Source organism: Mastomys coucha, unplaced genomic scaffold (assembly GCF_008632895.1).
Source record: "Mastomys coucha isolate ucsf_1 unplaced genomic scaffold, UCSF_Mcou_1 pScaffold18, whole genome shotgun sequence".
Taxonomy (NCBI): Eukaryota; Metazoa; Chordata; class Mammalia; order Rodentia; family Muridae; genus Mastomys; species Mastomys coucha.
Window position 1 is genome coordinate 112,695,393 of NW_022196900.1, and position 19,501 is coordinate 112,714,893.

A 19,501-nucleotide genomic window follows, 5' to 3' on the forward strand; every position below is an offset into this window, starting at 1 on the left:
TGCATGGTATAAATGTTCTGCTTCTCCATTCTGGAGCCTTGAGAAGGTGGAAGTGACCGGCCTGACCCAGATGTCCCCTCTGCCCCCTCCCGCCCCACTGCAGACCCTGAAGACACTGTCCCCAGGGCTGTCTCCTGTCCCTAGAGCCATCTATGACTGCTGCCTCCAAAGTTAGTTCCCACCAGTGAAGGAATGAAGGAAGGGTGAGGCTTCTGTCACGCTGCCTGGAAGTTCCATTCCTCTCTCCAAGGAAGAATGACAGTGGACTGGACCATAGAGTTGACAGGATGGGGACTGACTGGCACCTTGGCAGGAGGATAGCCAGAGTCTAACAGGCATTGGCTGACCTTGCAGACAAATGGCCAAGGTCATGATTTTTCCCTCATCCCCCTCCAGTGCTCCCAACCAGTGATGCAGGATCCAGGGGAGAAAGCGAGTACTAGCTCTGGCCTCTGGTCCCATCCTAGGCCACACTCCTTCTGGACCTCATCTATCACAGCCCCGCTGGGAATAAGTACTCTCTCCAGCCAGTGACCAGACAGCCAGAGGGGGCTTCAGGGTACACAGCCCCGCTCTTTCCTGATGCTGGTAAACATGGGGCCTGAACGGAAGGCTGAGGTATCTTGGGGGAACCTTCAGGGAAAACATCTTCCTCTAAGGGCTGATGTCTTTGAGATGAGCGGTCCCTGCCCTGTCTCTACCTGGTGCCCAATTCTAACACCCGCTTTACAGATGCCCGATCATCACATCTGACAGATCTGAGGTGCTAGGGCACATATTCCCACGTGGCAGACTGCAGTGTTTGGAGGTCGCTGGCAGCCTCCCAGAGACCGTCGGCACAGGCAGATGTTCTCTGCGAAACTCGATCATCAAGGGAGACTCGCTTGTGAATGATTCCAAGTTGGCGCAGCCAGAACACATGTCCCGATTCCCCACCTCCCCCTCCTCTGTGACGAACCGCCATTTGTCACGAAGGATTCCCGTTCTGGTTCATGGGAGGAGCGTCAGTAGGAAACAGAGGAGCTGACACAGGGCTGTCATGGCCACCCACTGTTTCTACCCATTGATTCAAGAGCCACCGTGGTACATTCTCTTTGTGCTGCACAGTGCTGGTAGCAGTCCTCTTAACCATCCTGGCTGCCATCGGGAATACCGGTCAACTCTGCTCGCTTTGAAGTTATAGATTTCTCTGCCCTATCATGGCCTGTGGCTTCCCATGCACCTGTGCTCAGTCTGAAGCACTTCTTGTTGACTTCGGGGTGAGTCTCCTACTCCTTCAAGACCACTATTCAGCTCACCAATGGGGTTAAAGCCAAGCTACACCTCAGGAGCTACCTTCAATCTCCCCAGGAATGGAGAACCCACCAGCCCAGGAGTCTCTGTCTGCTTATTAGGGTCTGAGAACCATCCCAGACCTTGCAAGCAGGGGAGAAGTTGACAAGGACTGGCAGTTTGATGGAAAACCACGTAAAGGGTGCTGCTTGCTCACTATTCTATTCATGTGACATCCACAAATTCCCTTAGGAGAGTCAAGAAGTGGCCGTGTCGTTCTGAAGGACATATGCTGATCCTGTGCCAGTACATACAGCAAGGAGGAGGAGGAAGCTGATGAGTAAGGCAGAGATGACGGTGGTGGTGATGGCGATGATGGTGATGATGGTAGTAGGGATGAAGATGATGATTGTGAAGATGAGGGTGATGATGGTGCTAACGAACCCTGACGCTGATGGCAGCGTGATGTTGATGACGATGAATATTTAGATTTTGGGGGTGGTGACGACAGTTGCAACCATCACCAGCATAATTCAAATTCTCTCCATTACTATCATCACCAGCATCATCCTATCACAGCTACTAACACCACGATTGTCATTGCTGCCATTATCCTCGCGAAGATGGCAGGGAGTCTGGAGGATGATGGCAGGGATGGATGGTCATAGTCACTCAGCAAGTGTCAGGCATGGTCAGTGTGCTGCTCTCCCAGCAGTCACAGCAACACCCCGAGTGGTAGATTCTACAGTGACAGGCTACAGAAGGGAAAACCACGCGGGAAATCTGGGTACATTCCTCAGATCGCACACCACTTGTATTACACAATCCTGGGCAACCTCAGCTAATCCAAGTACTACCTCCCTGCTGTGTGTCAGAGGCTAGCTCCTCTGCCCTCCAAAGCCTGGGAGGAAACAAGCTCATATGCCCATGAAGGCAGAAGCTCACACACCACCACCTCCACTGTGGGAGGTCTGCATGGATACCACTCCAGGCCAATGCCGATTCCCACGGTGGGAACTATATCTTTGTTCCTTGGGGTGAATGCGCCACTTTCTATATCAAGGCTGTAGAACTATATCAAAGCTGGTCTGACGGCAGATAGGAAAGAGCAGAAGGCAGAGCTGAGGGACAGGCAGCAGCAGGGACTCGCTCACCAGAGATGGGCAGCCTGCCAGAGGCAAAGAGAATCCCCTCATAAGGACAAGAAACTCAGCTGTCCAGTTCCAGTTGTGTGCAGGAGCAGAGGCGACCAGGGTGCCCCTCAACTCTGACCTCTTTCTCATCCTGAGAGAGTTCTCTCACTGAGCTGGCTATCAGCAGAGGCCGAGTCCACAGAAGCCTTGAGGCCTCGGATGGAGGCATCACCTGTGTTGGATTCCTCACTCTGTTCCCTGCAGCTGACAAAGGAAAAGGCCAGTTCCACTCTTCGGTGGTGAAAGAAGCAGAGAGGGAAATGGGGGACTCAGGGGACCCTGCTCAGCGATGACTCTGAGTACAGAATCCCAATGTCTGGCTAAGGTCCTTGTGAGTTTCTGACCTCTCGTAAAGGGGCTCAAGTCGTCACCATCTTTGTATCTGTGTCCACCTGGTGTGCACTACAGCCTCGCCCAGAACCTTTAACGATGGCTACGTGCCATATTGCTACTTTTATTACTAAAAAATAAGAAACAAGGGAGATGGGAACAAAGCAGTACTGGTTGGGTTTTTCTCAATTTGACACAAGCTAGAGTCACTTGGGGAAAGGAACCTCAGCTGAGGAATTGCCTCCATCAGACTGGCCTGTGGGCAAGTCTGAGGGTTCATATTCTTGATGAATAACTGCACCTGGGCAGGTATGTAAGAAAGCAGACTAAGCAAGCCACAGGAAGCAAGCCAGCCTGTGGTATTATGTCATCATCTCTGCTTCGGCTCCTGTCCTGACTTCCCTTCATGATGGACCACAAGCTGTTATGATGAAATAAACTCTTTGCTCCCCAAGTTGCTTTTGGTCATGGTGTTTTATCACAGCAATAGAAACCCTCACTAAAGTCAACTGTCAAAGTCTAGGGCACATTTGAAAAACTTGTTTTCTTGAAAATTTTATGCATGAGTTATTTATTTATATAACTTCTACTTCTCCCTCTCCCTAGCCCTTCTTTGTTACCCTCTCCCCTCAAGTTCATGATCTTTTCTATAATTATTATCATTGTTTTACATATACATATCTATCCATCCATCCCTCATCCACTCATCCATCCACCCACCCATCTATCATCCATCCTTCTATTCACCAATCCATGCATGCATGCATCCATCCACATATCCACTCATCCATGCATCCTCTCATCCATCCACTCACCCATCCATCATCCATCCACCTATTCATCCACATATCCACCCATCCATCCATCTACTCATCCATCCATCCATCACCCATCCATCCACCCACCCATCCACCTATCTACCCACCCTCCCATCCATCCATCTACCCATCCATCCATCCACCCACCCATCTATCCAATACCCACCCACCCATCCACCCATCCATCCATCCATCCATCCATCTATCCATTCATCCATCCATCTATTTACACATCTGTCATCCATCCATCCATCTACCCACCCATCCATCCATCTACCCACCCATCCATCCATCTACCCACCTACCCATCCACCTATCTATCTACTCATCTATCCGTCCATCCACCCACCCACACATCCATCCATGTACCCATCAGCCTATTGAGTACATTTAGTGTTTCTCAAATGCACATGTATTTTGAGCTGATCATTTGGGATTGGATAACCTACTGGGGGTGTCCTTGGAGAAGCCTGACTATCACTCTCTCAGTAACAACTGATTATCTACAGTTTTTAATCTAGGGGTCGGGCCTTGTAAAGTTTGGCCTAACACCTTGGCCTGTTGACTGGGCATGTCATTATGCAGGTCTTTGCTTAGGCAGCCATATAGAGATTACTACATAGATGCAGCTTCTCTGTCGTGTCTAGCTACTCTTCCTGCATTAGAAGCAGGACCTATGAGATGAACCCACAGACCCTACAGTGATGATGGTTGAACAAAGACTGATCCAACTAACATTTGCAGGAAGCAGTTTGGATTGTGTGAAATCTACACAAATGCCTTGTCCTTTCTTCCCACTAGAAGACTGTCTACTAAGAAGAGAATAGAGCCACATGAGAAGTTATAGGATGTTCACAGGATCTGTGCTCTGTAACCTGATCTCCTCTAGATTCCAGGCATCACTTATAATCTTCAAATGGACCTAATGTAGGTGAATGTTTCCTCACAAGATAAATAAGAAATACTTTAGGCTTTTTAGGAGGCATAGTATGTGTAGCCAGCTTGTATTATCCATATTAGTATACTAATATTATTTTATGATATCATAATAACATTATTATTATCATAACACAATACTATTAGCTTATTGGTATATTATTATGTATAATTTTTATGTATGATCACCTTGCATTACTACAATAAAATACTAGAGGGAGCTAACTGTATAAAGAGAAAAGGTTTATTCAGCTCACAGTTTTAGGGGGTCAAGGGCATGGCACTTGAATCCCCCTAGTTTTGGTTACTACTACATCACATCATGATGGATAGTAATGGTTAGAGGATATACAGGGGTCAGATACTAGAGAGGATGGGAGGAAGAGATTGAGGGAGACATGCAGGCTCTTGGGTCTCATAATCCCTTTTGAGGGCATATGCCTAGTGTTCTAAGTATTGTCCTTTAAGCCTCAACTCTTCAAGGTCCCAGCTTTTCCCACACCATCCTAGGACCAAGTCCCAGGATGGACCCTTGGAGGCATTTAAACTTCATGCCAAATATCTGCCTTTGTACTAGACTCTACTGTCAAAAGTGAAAAAAAAATATGTATAGTACAAAACCCACTATAGACCATGTGCAGAAAAATAACTATGATTGCATTTCAATAAAATTCTATTTATACATATATTTTAAAAAATCAGCTGCTATATTCTGTCTATGCACAACAGCCTTCAGAATCCTCACTAAGGTGAGCAGCCAAATGGGGGTGACTTGTAGATTTAAGGAAAGCATTTATGTTTTGACTGACTGACTAAAGCTGAGGCTCCCAGTGTAAACCTGTGGTTCGACAGGCCGGAATCTTCCCATTCTCTCACCAAAGGGCCGCTGTCTGCAGAGAGTACCACTGGCCACTGTCTAGATGATTTAAAAACAGCCACAGCCTTTGCTTGCAGCCGAGCTCTCCACCCGGCAGCATTGCTGGTTGTGCTGCATTGGGTCTGTCCCGATGCAGCAGTCTGACAGTAGACCGCTTTGCATGATGGGTCCCTAGAGAACTCAATTTGACAGGATTCTTGATTCTCCAAAATCAAAACTCAGAGAGAAATTGACTGATTTAATCCCTGCAGTGGCACTCAGAAATATTTCAGCCAGGTGTCTGTCTGTCTCAATTGTCTTCACTCGCTCTAAAGAGAACCTACGTCTTGTGAATGGTAAGGATGGATGACCAGATCTCAGCCAAGGCTGATGGCTCTGTTAGTACAGAACTTGCTTTGCGAGCAGCACAGGGCCCGAGTTTGAGCCTAGAACCCACATGCAAAGGCTGGGCGTGGTGCGGTGTAGTTTATTCCCAGTGTGGAAAAGCAGAAACGAGATGATCCCTAAGCCTTGCGGGCCACTACTGTAGCCCAGCTGGTGAATGAGAGATGCCCCAAGGGAGGAGGTGGACAGCATCTTGAGGGTGCTACCAGAGGTTGTCCCGTCTGCCATATGCACATCCTGTGTGTCTTTGTGTATGTGTGCATTTGTATATGTGTACACATGTACATACATATCTATAAGCTAAAAAAATCAGTATTAAAAGCTTTTTTAAAAAAAAGACTACCCAGGTCTAGCAGTCATTGTGTAGAGAGAGCCTCATCACACTGGTCTCTAGAAAGGATTCTGTCTGCTGTGTGAGTGTCTTCTAGGCGGAAATCCTCCAACACCATCCTCCCTCACCCGTGTCTCTCAACACTCATACGTTGAATCAGTTCCCCCTGGCTAAGTCTCTGGTGACCCTTAAATAACACTTGCAGGGACATCTGCCCCATAAATCCACTGACCCTGTACAAAGCAATCCTTGAGCTGTCCCCACTCCAGCTGTCAGGCAGCCTGTGATCAGCTTGACAATAATGTCACCTCAAAGAAATGTACATTCCCCAGATAAAGTTTTTAAAACGCTATGAACTTTCTCCACTCCACTTTCAAGGTCAATACTGAATTACATCTTCCAACTCTTTGAAATTAGGATGTGGCCCTGGAGTCTGGAAGCTTGGGGTGTGGGGATGCTTGTTCCCCTGTCCTGACAGGTGTTATTGTTCCTGCTAATTTAGGGGCTCTTTCTGCTCCTGGTAATTGCCACTGTATACTAATGTGGAAGGAATCAGCTGCCATGCAGATAATGAAAAATTATACCCAGAATAATGGATGGGGACAGATGGATTACCAAGCTCCACATCAATCAATGGGGCTTTTATGGTTATATTTGTGGTGGTTTGTAATAGGATCTGGCCATGAAGATTGATGGGGAAGTTGGTAATCCATCTCTGGGTCTGAACGAGGTCTTATTAAAAGAAGCTGAATCAAACATGGACCACTGTCCCTGGCAAAAAAAAAAAACAACAACAAAAAAACATCATGGCTCTCTCTTCCAGCATGGGAGGGGGTGTGCAGAACATTTGGCCGTCAAGCTTGCAGGGAGACAAGAGTGATGGCCTTAGAAGTTTCCAAGACAAACGGATGACATTTTTTGGTACTCGGAGTAGCTCATTTGATGATGCAGGGACCTCATGTACCCATGCTACAGGTGCTAAGGCCCAGTGGCCACCGGAAGCAAGCAAGACTGCCTTGTAGTGGCTAGCTTGACAGGACAAGCCTAGAACCTGGAATTCACAGCAAGAATCTCAGTTCAAGGCCAAAAGCCTGAGCATGAGGCTGGGATGAATGGAGGTCAGCACCGGAATCTAAAGGCTCCAGGGCCCAAGAGATCTAGCACCCAGCAAGGGCCGGAAGAAATGGATGCCGCCCTTCCCTGGCCTTTCTCAGCTGATGAGTGGATGTATACAGTGGAGACAGAAGATCTGAGCTCTGTCCACTTGTATGAACACTGATGCTTTCTAGAATTAACCAAAAATATTGCTGCACTCTTCAGCTGGTCAAGTTGAACTTGAGTGACAGTCCAGCTCAGGGCTTCAAGCCAAGATGCTTCATGAGGTGGGGTAGTCTCCATTCATAAGAAGGGGTGGAAAAAATAAAATAAAATAAAATAAAAAGAAGAGGCAGTGTCCATTCATAAGGAGGGCCATCAGTTTAGAGCAGGTCACCCTTGAAAGGCAGAGTCCACCACAGGAAGGACTATGTCACTACCTCATTGATTTTGGCTTCACCACAGCAGCTCAGAGAAAAGAGGGTTCGCTGAGAACCACCCCAAAGGCTCTCAACTCCACATGGTGCAGGGACCACCAATCAACAGCATTTAGTGGTATCTTGATACAATTTCTGTGGTGACGACTGAGCAGAGCGTGATGGTTCGTTCTACTGGGGTCTCGCAGTCAGAGCCCAGAGAAGCGGCTGACCATCCCACAGGGTGTGAGTCCACCCCGTGAGGAGGGGAGAACTGGCCTGAGTGACCTTAAGCTCCAAGGCTGAGAGCACATGAACTGGAGGGTAGAAATAGCCTTTAAGTGCATGTATGTAGCCTGCAAATGTGAGCTCTCCGGTCACCTCGATTTATAATCCTTCCTCCAGACTCTGCCTTACCGGTAACAAGGGAGGGACAAGAGAGGTGTCGGTGGCAGAACGTGCTGATCACTGCTCTAGGGGAGTTAATTCATACTACATTTGCTAAGGCACCAAGGTGGTTAGACGGAATTCGAGGATATTAATTCTGTAATGTGAAGTTTGGGGGCTCTCATGACCACCCTTAAGTTAAGGAATTAACCAGGAAGACTCATAGCACTCAAAAAAGTCTTACATGTGTAAGCACAGCTTAGCACAGGGCTGGGATATAGCTCAGTCATCTGAGGGCTTGGCTAGCAACATAAAGCCCTGGGCTTGATCCCCGGCACCATATAAAGCAGGCAGGGAGTCGTACGTGTGTGATATACCAGAGAAGGGCATCAGGAGCTTAAGGTCAACCTTGATTATGTAGCAAGCTTGAGGCCAGGCCAGCTAGAACTCTATATACATTTTATTTTAAAAATAGCTTTTCTGCCAGGGGTGGGGTCTTGTGAGGAGTTACTGGCAGTTGACGCTTGTTGAAGAAGTTACTCTTTGTTGGACACCAGACATGGACACCGGAAGGTTGCCTGTGGCCTTACACCCATGTGCATGTGTGCAGTTCTACCTGGAGTCAAGGGGTTATGACTAACCAGAAGAAAAGAAGGCATGAAGTTAGAAGGGAGATGTGGTGGGGGTATGTTGAGGGGAATCAGGCAGGGGTGGTGGGTGGATATTAGGATCAGAAAGTCAAAGATCAGCAGGGCCTGAGGTAAAAGTGTGACTACCCAGGTGACAAGAGGCACTCACTGATTCCAGAAGTGAGGGTCACCCACAACAGACAGCTCTGTGCCCATCAGGTAGACATGATTGTCTGCCTGCTTAGTTGATCTTAATCTGCGACCTCCCCAAAGATTCAACAGGTCCCTTGTGGCCCGAGTCTCCAAGAAAATAAGGACAATCCCATCAGGCTGAACATCCTAAGCTCGGAAGTTCCCTTAGGAACTTAAAGCAAGGGCTTTGTCGGGCAGGGCTAACCTGTGCCTTTGTCGGGCAGGGCTAACCTGTACCACATACACAGCTGGGACATAACAACTGACTCAAGCAGATTCACACCAGGGCCAATCCCTTTGGGTAGCTCAGGCCCCTGAGGAATGGCAGTCTCTCCTTAGCAAGGGGACCAGCACTGGCCACCTTGGACCCAGTGGCACCAGCAGGTCACCAGCAACCTTGTGCTGGCTGGGGCTCCAGCGGGGACTGGCGGCTGCTCTCAAGGTCCAGACATTGGGCTGGATGAAGTCTGGGTGGGCCACACCAGTGGATAAATTCATCTGTAGCCAAAAGAATTTACACTTGCCATTTCCTTTAATTTGACAAAAGCTAGTATGACAGACAGGAAATGTGGAGAGATGGAGACTTACTCTAGCCAGAGTGACCACACACCAACATGCTCCCAACCCCAGGGAAGGCACCATCCTGGTCATGTTTGGGCCACTCGCTCCTGCTGCTGATCCAGGTGCCTTTTGACAGCTGGACACATCTGGAAGGCAGGAGGGCTCACAGAAACCACTGACTGAAGTTTGGTTTGTCTTTGCAGTTGAAAAATGGTTCTTAACCTTCCTAATGCTGCGGCCCTTTTATACAGTTCCTCATGTTGTGGTGAGCCCCAACCATAACATTATTATTATTATTATTATTATTATTATTATTATTATTATTATTATCATTATCATTATTATTATCACCATCATTACCATCATCATCACCACCACCACCACCATCATCATTTCTTCATTGTCTGTTAACACCTACTTCTCAGGGCAACCTGTACCTCGCACTGGCTGGGTGTTCTTACTTATGAACTAAAAGTAGGAAGGGCCAGGCAGGTGACAGACATGGGTTCCCAGCCACGTCCAGGGCACAGGTCCTCCTGAACAGCTACTTTTGAGCACGGGGCTCTGAATCTGCTTCTCGTGACACACCTGAGGCTTCTAGGGAGGGCAAAGATTACAGACGCTGATGTTGTGGGCCTACTGACCTCGCATCTCCCTGCAGCGGCAGACCTCACAATTCCAGCCTGGAAACAGATGGAAGGGAATGATGGGGTGGGCCCATGTGTGGATTCTGTAAAGCTTTCTTGGCACCTGCCGGGCCCACTCATTTCTATATCCTGCCTGCTGGCTTCTGTGTTACACGTTCTGCCTTGCAGAACCGTGATTCTCACAGAAACTGCAGCATCCACAACTGGATTATGTCTATGTGGCCATTTAAGAAAATGTCTGTAGCCTGGGGAGGAAACTCCGTTAGTAAAGTGCCTGTCTTGCAAGAATAAAGACCTGAGTTCAGTCCTCAGAGCCTTCCATAACAATGCCAGGCATGGTGACGTAGGCTTGCAACCCCAGCTAGGAGAAGCAGAGACAGGAGGCTCCCTGGAATGCAGCTGATCTAAACCAGCTGGTGAGCTCAAGGTCAGTGAGACTCGGCCTCAAAGTGGGTGTGGGCTGCATTCTTAGTGGTGACCCTTGGGCTGCTTTCTGGTGTCTACATGCATGTGCGTACACATACACATGAACACGCCAACAAGTATGCACACACTCACATGTTTAACATGTTTGTTGTTACTGCACAAGAGGACCCCAGAACTGCAGGGTAAGACGCCCAGGTGAGGCAGGGAGGGAAGGGTGGGCAATATCTTCCCTTCTCCCTTCCTACTGCACGACCAGCCCAGGCAATGAGAGCTGGTGTAGCTTCAGCCATTCCAAAAACCAACCGAGTTCTGCTGCCTTCAGATCCAGTTCATTGGCTCTGGAAATGGGTCACGCCGACAAGCCAGGCTCATCCATCTGCTGCTCTGACCCTCACGGGCTACATCCTGCCAGGTAAGTAGGGATCGGGGCTGAGCCAGGCTGACGGAGACTTGGTTCTCCTGGCTCCCAAAGACAAGGGGAATGAGGCTGGCCACCTGACAGACAGTGTCGCCCCCAGCAGGAAAGCCAGTCACCAGGGACATTCAGAGCCTGCCGAGAGGGGGTTGTACTAGAAACTTCCAGCATTTCCAATCACTAGCTCACTCGGGCAGCATGTCCTGAACCGCTCATGTCGCTGGAGAACAGAGGCAGCTGACTGGTAGTTCGGAGCAAGCTCTGGAGCAGGTATGGAAATGACCCACTTCCCTCTCTCTCTCTCTCTGAACTCAGGCAATGTTTCAATCTTCCACAAAAAAAGCCAGCTCTGGAGGCTAGTTCAGGCAAGCTGGCTAAGATGGGTGCTAAGAAGAGATTAGGAGGGGCAGTTACAAGGAGGGAAGGGGACACACTGCAGAGAGGACACCACAAGGTTCTCTTCAGGCTGGGAAGAGGGATAGACGGAGACAAGGCAGACATTTTCAAAGGCCGGGTCCCAGGCTTTACAAGCCATTTGTGAGTTCTGAAATGCCATTATTAGACACAGCACCTACCCCAAGAGCATCCAGAACCTTATCCCAGAAGCACCAGTACTTCATCCCAGAGGCACTTAGCACCCAACCCTGGAGGTACCAGTACCCCTCCTGTCACTGTCTTGTCAGAGAGGGCAGCTCCTTCCAAAGTCAGTGCACCTCTGTCTTCCAATGACCTCTTGGAAGACTGTTCTGCAAATGGTGCCCAGCGGACAAGGTGGAGGAACCTGAAGGAAGTTGCCTCTACAAAGGCCTGCAGGCACACAGTAGCTTCTCAGAGAACAGCTTTGCTTGTGCCTTTGAAAGACTCTACACAGAGAGGCAGGGATAGGATATGCCTGGTTCAACACGAGGCATTTGGAGAGGTCCTTCTGTAGAGGTCCAAATGAGAGCCACACTATGGCCAGCAGAAAGCTCCAGGTTGTTTATTGCACATCACAGCTTGTACAGTGTCCCCCTGAGAGCATCCTATGATGACGTCCTAGTACTAACAAAGCCAGCCACCGAGAGGTGTGAGTACTGCCTGCTTCTGTGGATAGATCCACTGGTGGGTCTGATTGGATGGCAAGACTGTGAGTGGTCTTTGTTGAGGGAATTCCGTCACTAAGGGTGTTGCTTTGAAGAGGATCATTTCACTACCCCTTCCTGTCAGTCTTGGCTTCCTGGCCACCACACTGGAACAGTTCTGCCCTGCTGTGTTACCCCTGACAGAGGACTCTTGGTGGTCGTACCTAAAAGCAGTCGTGGTGATAGCCACACAGTGATAGAGACATTGCTAGTTTGACTGTCTCCTAAAGTGCATGTGCTGGAGACATTATCCCCAAATTCCTGTTTCAGACACTTGAGGGCAGGCCTTTGGGAAGTCACCAGGGTAGGTGAGGTCATGTGGGTAGGATGCTCATGGTGGTGTCATTGACCTGACAGACCTGAGATGTCACATCTGCTCTACCTTGCCACATGAGGCCCTCTGTCATTTTATAGCACCAGAAGGCCCTTGCCAGAGGCTGTACCACGCTTTTGAACATCCCAGCCTCCAGGGCAAATAAATGCCTATACTTTATAATTTTCCTGATGTGGGGTAGCAGAAAATAGATCGAGACAAAGACAGATAGAGTCCTGAACTTGACCAACTTTGGAGTGGATTCAACTCATATCTCAGGCTGAGCGAACCCTTTAGCCAAAGCTCAGAGGGAATACACACAAAGCTTCCAGGCTAGCATCTGATCTGCTCTGCCATGGCTTTCGGGGAGGAGAAGAAGAGAAGAACATCTGCCCTGTGAGCTGGGCTTCAATAGATGCTGGCCTCTGTATCCTGTAGGTCACTCCACCATTGAGTACTCTTGTGACAGATGATATGTGAACACGCCCTCTGTCTTAGTCAGGGTTTCTATTCCTGCACAAACATCATGACCAAGAAGCAAGTTGGGGAGGAAAGGGTTTATTCAGCTTACTTCCACATTGCTGTTCATCACCAGAGGAAGTCAGAAGTGGAACTCAAGCAGGTCAGGAAGCAGGAGCTGATGCAGAGACCATGGAGAGATGTTCCTTACTGGCTTGCTTCCCCTGGCTTGTTCAGCCTGCTCTCTTATAGAACCCAAGACTTTCAGCCCGCTGATGGCACCACCCACAAGAGGCCCTACCCCCTTGATCACTAATTGAGAAAATGCCCCACAGCTGGGTCTCATGGAGGCACTTCCCCAACTGAAGCTCCCTTCTCTGTGATAACTCCAGCCTGTGTCAAGTTGACACACAAAAGCAGCCGGTACACCCTCTGATGGGAAGAACTCAAGGAAAGCATGTGTCACACTCAAATGTCACACTCAGATTTCCCTCTGTGGGTCCAAGGATCCTCCAGGGAGACGTGATTGAAGAGGGACACCCCAGATGGAAAGTCACAGACTCTGTCACTCATTGGCTCATGAGACAACTGCTTACTAAGCTCCTACTGTGAGCTGGTACTGCTATCTGTAGGGATGCAGAGGTGAAGAGAGACAGTGGCATCTAAAAGGCAGCTCATCACTGCTGGACCTCAGACATAGTTGTACTGTTGTCTATCACATAGACTTCAGAGGCTACAGCACCACACATGACTATAACAGCCAGTTCAGGAAGTGATAGGGAGACCTGTCCCTGTGGTCTCTGGATGTTCTTCTCTTATGTTCTGCTCTTGTAGCTCTGGCCACTGTCATCATGGCGGGCAGAGACTGCTGGTGGGGGAGTAAACCTGTTGTTCTCAAGCTTACAGTGCAATGAGAAGTATCATGGTCAGCTAGAGGATGAGGGGCTCGTGAAGAAGAGCCAGCAGGAGCACCTGTCACCCCACTGGAGGTGCAGCTTGGGTAACAGCTGCAGACTCACAGGCAGTGAGCTTGGCAATCCATCCAACAGTTGGACGAGCCGAAGGCTGAAGATGGTTGTCAGCTAACTGACTGAGTGAAGAAGGGTTGGGAAGTGGGTCAACTTGGTGGCCTCAGGACAGTGCTGCCAGCCACTAATGCATTCGAATACCAATGAGCCCCAAAGAAAAGGTCACCATTCCACGGTCACACCCTCCAAGCAGTCTCACATCATAGGCCCAGGTCTTTGACACTGAGGAGAAGAGAGAAAGTCAGGGCTATGGTTTTGCTTTGTATATGAAATCAGAACAAAGGGAAGGCTGTGGGCAGCCCATCCTCCACACAGGGCTGGCTGCCTCTTACCTTCTTTAAGACTCCCCTCAGGTCCTTCCCAACCCCAAACCTAGCACCAGCACTCAGTGGGGGAGACCACAGCTGTGCGTGAACCTGGCTCCCTCTGAGAATCAGCTGGCAGAGCTGAGAGAGTCCCCAAAGCGGACCTGACTCGACCTGTTTACCCAGTGTTTCCTGGACTCTGTACTCTTCTGTCATGGATTGTCAGAACCACAAAACCATGTGCCTGAACACAGCAGGAGCTGGGTTAGCGTAGGTGTGAGTGTCTTGCTGTAGCATCTGTCCTGTGGGTCCTCCTTTCTAGTCATACCCGCTGCCCAGGCTACCTATAAAGGGCAGGCCGGAAGGGAGGCCGGAAGGGAGAGATGGTTTGTGAAACATCAGCGCAGTACTCAGGAACATTGTCGTGGGCTGGTTCGTGCTAGCCAGGGAAAACATGACCATTGTGTATGCCCATGACAAAGCACCAGATCACACCTATGAGCTCTGGCCTGGCTTGCAGCCCCAAGCCAGGAGACCCCACTGTATGGATACTCATTCATGGCTCAGCCTCATGGGATTTTAGATTTCAAGACTAAAGCCCTTCCAGGGATGGCAGCTTCTGACTGGAACGGATCCCTGTGGAAGAACTGAGGCCATATATCTGTTGCTACCTTAGAAGATGCTAACCCTGATGGACCTCATGGAGTGTGTGCTTAACCAGGTTCAAGATGGCTCCCATCTTCCCTTAGGCCTATCTGTACCGCCTTGTAAATCTCGGCTTCCCTAGCACCTTACCAGTCAGCCTAGCTAGAAACTCCACCCCCCATATCTAACAAGGGTCGGTCCTCATCCTCCACCCTGAACTCCACAGAGAAAGGGCTCCATTCTACTGGGTGTGGGGTGGCCTCATGGACGGAGATGGCAAACCTTTCCTGCCAGAGGTCAGATGGATAACTATGGGGATCACACACTATCTCTGTGGCAGCTGCTCACTCTGCCCAAGACACGCAAGTGGACAGCCATGCCTAAGCACCCATGTGATGTTTGTATGAGGAGGTTGAAATTCAAATTTCAAGCCGTTTCCACGTGTGGAGAAAGAATGCACTTTTGATTCCCCAACCATTTAAACACACAAAAGCCACCTCTAGCTCTCAGAGTGCGCACATAGGGGAACCAGGCTGAACTTGGACTGTGGGCTGCCTGCCGTTTGCCAAGCTCTGATCCTGGGCCTCACATTCTCTTTGTAGCTCTGCATACACGGTGCCTAACATTCAACATGAGATTACCAGACGCACTGGAGGACGGGGTTGAGGAACAGAATACAGGGAAAGAAAAGGGAAAAGACCCAAGAACTCGTCGCAGGGAATATCCGGCTACACCCTGGAGTCATCAGCAGCTAGTTCTGGCATAACAGTGATTAATAAGCATAAGAAGATATGGGAGGCTGGAGAATTCCAGGAGAGAATGGGGACACAGATAATGCTAATATTATATATGTAAATAATGTATATGAATAATTCATATATGAATAATACATGTGAAATGTTGGAGGAAAGTGTTTATTCTTGTTAATCCCGCTGTTACTGGTCGTGAACAATGCTTACTTCCTTTGGGGGGAGCTGTGGTTTTCCTCTTCGTGTAAAGAGGAGTGGGACTCAGATCCTCAGCCTGCCTCCAAACCCCTTAAGTTTTAAGACCGACATTGCTGGAGCCAGCATATGGAGCAAGACAGAACTCCCTAGATTCTCAGGCTCCACACAGCATGCTTCCTTCTCTTGAATCTGTTTTCTACATGTATCAGGGCAGGAAAGGCTTAGCTAAAAAGAAAATCTTTGGATTGTTGAGAATACAGGGGCCCTAAGCCGTGAAGCACTTACCAGACCCTGCTACAAAGAGGAGACACGTGAGCTCCATCCAGCAGGCTTATGAGAACAGGGCCTTGGGAGAGGACAGACACACTGACTGCCACCAGCAGCCATGAGCCAGTGATCCCTGGGTGTGTGGCAGAAGTGTCAGAGCAGGAGGAGCAGAACCAACAGCTCTCAGAGGCCAGCCTCTGCCTCCTGCCCCTGAGTAAGTCACTCCTATCTCTTGAGAAACCACGCAGCAAACTGTCATCAGGCATCTTCACAGGGTGCAGGGTGGGAGTGGTCGGAGCTCTTCTTGATGACAGAGGGACTCAGGGAATGAAGGGGGCTCCCAGCCTTGACACTAGTGAGCTGCACGGAAGAGGGGAGGGTGGAGCTGTGAGTGATCTTGCTTGTCACCTTGACAGGATTTAGAATCACCATGGAAACACAGTCAGTGACTTATCTAGATTAGGTTAATTGAGGCAGGAAGAATTAACCTGAATACGGATAGGATGTGGCCTGGACCCAAGATGGGAGAAAGGGAACTGAACACTCAACTGCTTCCTGAATGTGGCCATGGTGTGACAACTGCTTCCTGAATGTGGCCATGGTGTGACAACTGCTTTCTGAATATGGCCATGGTGTGACAACTGCTTCCTGAATGTGACCATGGTGTGACAACTGCTTCCTGAATGTGGCCATAGTGTGACAACTGCTTCCTGAATGTGGCCACTGAATGTGACTTCCTGAATGTGACAACTGCTTCCTGCTCCCCAATTCTGCCTTTCCACCATGATGACCTGTGACCTGGAAGAAAACCCTTCTTCTTTAAGAGCTCTTGCTGGGTCTGGTCACGCCAATGGCACAAGAAGCTGATGCAGATGATCGCCAACTCCCACAGCAAATTCCTACAAACACTCACTGGCCTAGCCCTTCCTGTCTGACATCTGCCCAAGACTTCCTATGTGCCAGATGGACCAGTCAGTCTCATAGCTCTGTAAGGTGTGTAGCCCAGAGCCCGGAGGCTGCATGGGCCACCCAGCCACCTCACAATCCAGTCATCATCTCTGCACTGGCCACACCAGCACATCCTTCTTCCCCAACTCCTCACCTCTGCACTGCACCTGCAGTCCCTCAGGGCAACTCCCCTGCCTCACAGCAAACCTCTTGCCCTGTCTGCTTCCTTGTCTAGGTGGGTACCACAGCATCTTCCCGTCCTTCAATCCCCCATCCCACCTGAGGACTCTGATTGTTCTATTGCTTTCCTGGCCAACACAACCGCAACACAACCCTGTCTCCTCTTAGCCAACAGCACCATGATCCAGAGAGACAGAAGGCTGGTATGGAGATGTTTCATCAGGCCAGAAGAACGAGCATGTGGCTGAGGAGTGTCCTATCCAGGGGCTCTGCCCCAGGTCTTCAAAGAGACTCGGGGGACTTGCTGCCCATGACCCTGTCTTATATAATGACGTTGCTCAGACAACACATTTCCTTTGGCTTCTCTGGCATTGTGATTTCTACTCCTGGACAGAGCACTGACATCCTGCCTGCCTACTGGATCTCTCTGTCCTTGGATAAGTTGACCAGATTCTGAATAAAACTGTGGGAGCTGCAATCCTAGGCAGAATGCACACGGCTCTGAGTTGAGTTGCTGGAACCGTGGGCTCCTAGAAAGAGGCTCCTCGTCTCTCTTATCTCCGTGTCCCTAGAGCATAGCCACAGAGTAAATATTTGGCAAGTGTCTGACTGAGCAGAGGAGAGACAGCCTCTGATCATGTCCCAAGTGCTCCTCTCCTTTAACTCCCCTGAGGCACAGCCTGGTTGTGGGCCAGGCCTCCCTCAGCCGCTGCTGAGAGTCAGGGAGCCAGTGAGCATGTCCACCGGCCGCTGCCTCGTGCTCTGGCACTGAGTGGACTCGCTCACAGTGCTTGAGTGTGGCAACCTGCATTTGCTGGGACATCCTGGATGGGGCTGCTGTCACCTCACATGGTGACCAGGATGTGCTCCTGTGGAGCACACTCACAGATGGCGGTCGGTGTGAGGGATACAGAGGAAGAGAATCACTAGTCATGGGGGCCTGGATGTTCTAGTCGTGGCCACACACTGCCAGCACGGTGACCTGCCCAGAGGTCATCAGAACACTCAACTGCAGTTATTCAGGCTCCATAAACATCTCTGCTCACCTTCTTGTGGGCGAGGGAGGTGTGGATCTTAGCCCTGCTTCCTGGAAGACCCATGTGCTGTGTCCCTGCTCCCTGGGACAGAGGAGTGAGACAGTGTGGACGGCCACATTATCCTCTCTCTCTGGAGGAGGAATCCTTTCTTCCTAAGTCCCACACCTGCTCTTCCTGCAGGGACAACAGCTTCCTCACGTGATGAGGATGGGGTAAGGCCTTTCCTTAAGGCTTGCAATTCCTACCCCTGCAGTGGCTCACGCTGGCCTGGCAGACAGGGCAGCTGTCTATAGAGCAGTCACTACATGCACTTTTCTTTCAAGGCTAGAAACTGATTTTCAAACAACTTCTAGGCCCCAAGGCCACAGTCCCAGGTCAGCAATGTGGGGAAGCCAGACTCCTTCTACCTCAAGAGAGGAGTCTGTTCACATTTCTTATGTCTCCTTCAGGGGCACATGTATGTACACACTAATACATGCATTCATATATGCATAGACATGTGACTAGGTACAGCTGTGAACACAAACACACAGGCATGGATAAATATCCACACAAGCATGGAGACAGATACACACTATACATGGATATAAAGTGCATACACATGGGTATGTACCCACAAAGCATACGTGCCCTTCGTATGACTCTCTATGCACCTGGAACTTCTAGACTTCCACTTTTCCTGATCCTCTTCCATGTACACAAGAATGTTGCCTTCCATACACCCCACCTGTGCATGTGCTTGTGTGTGTGTGTGCGTGCATGCATGCGTGTGTGTGTGTGTGTATGTGGTGTGTGTATGTATGTGGTGTGTGTGTGTGTGTGTGTGCATGCATGCATGCGTGTGTGTGTGTGTGTGTGTGTGTGTATGTGGTGTGTGTGTGTGTGTGTGCGCGCACGTGCATATGCGTGTGTAAGCCAGGTCTGTCTGCTTGGGGAGATGTAGCAGATTAAACCTGCACCTCTGGGATTCTCACATCTCCTACCATTCTCTCTTTGTAGAAATACTGGCCAGTGATGAGTCAGACATTATCTCTATTTTACAGACGGGGCACTGAGCTTCCAGGATAAAGTGACTTCAGCAGGACAGTGGCTGGCTCAGAGTGAAGCATGACTTGAAGGTGGTGATGACTCTTCGTGTGAGGCTTCCCTTTTGCCTGGGTGCTGTGTCTCAGAGATGTGTGCAATTCCCTTGGGACCTGGGATAGGTCTTGCCAGCTGTTCAAACTCACTGAAGGTGCTTTGTAGTCCAAAGGAAAATAACATTATTGAGACTGAATACTGGCTAGGGGGAGGGCTGGGGTGGGGGAGGGGAGAGATGGTGGGGGGAAGAGGGGGTAGATAG

General features: G+C 49.6%; 1 protein-coding gene across 3 annotated transcripts in view; it reads right to left on the reverse strand.

The window, feature by feature from the left end:
• Positions 1–19,501, reverse strand: part of Ajap1 (adherens junctions associated protein 1) — a 113,582-nt gene that overhangs the window by 14,068 nt on the left and 80,013 nt on the right. The window lies entirely within an intron of this gene.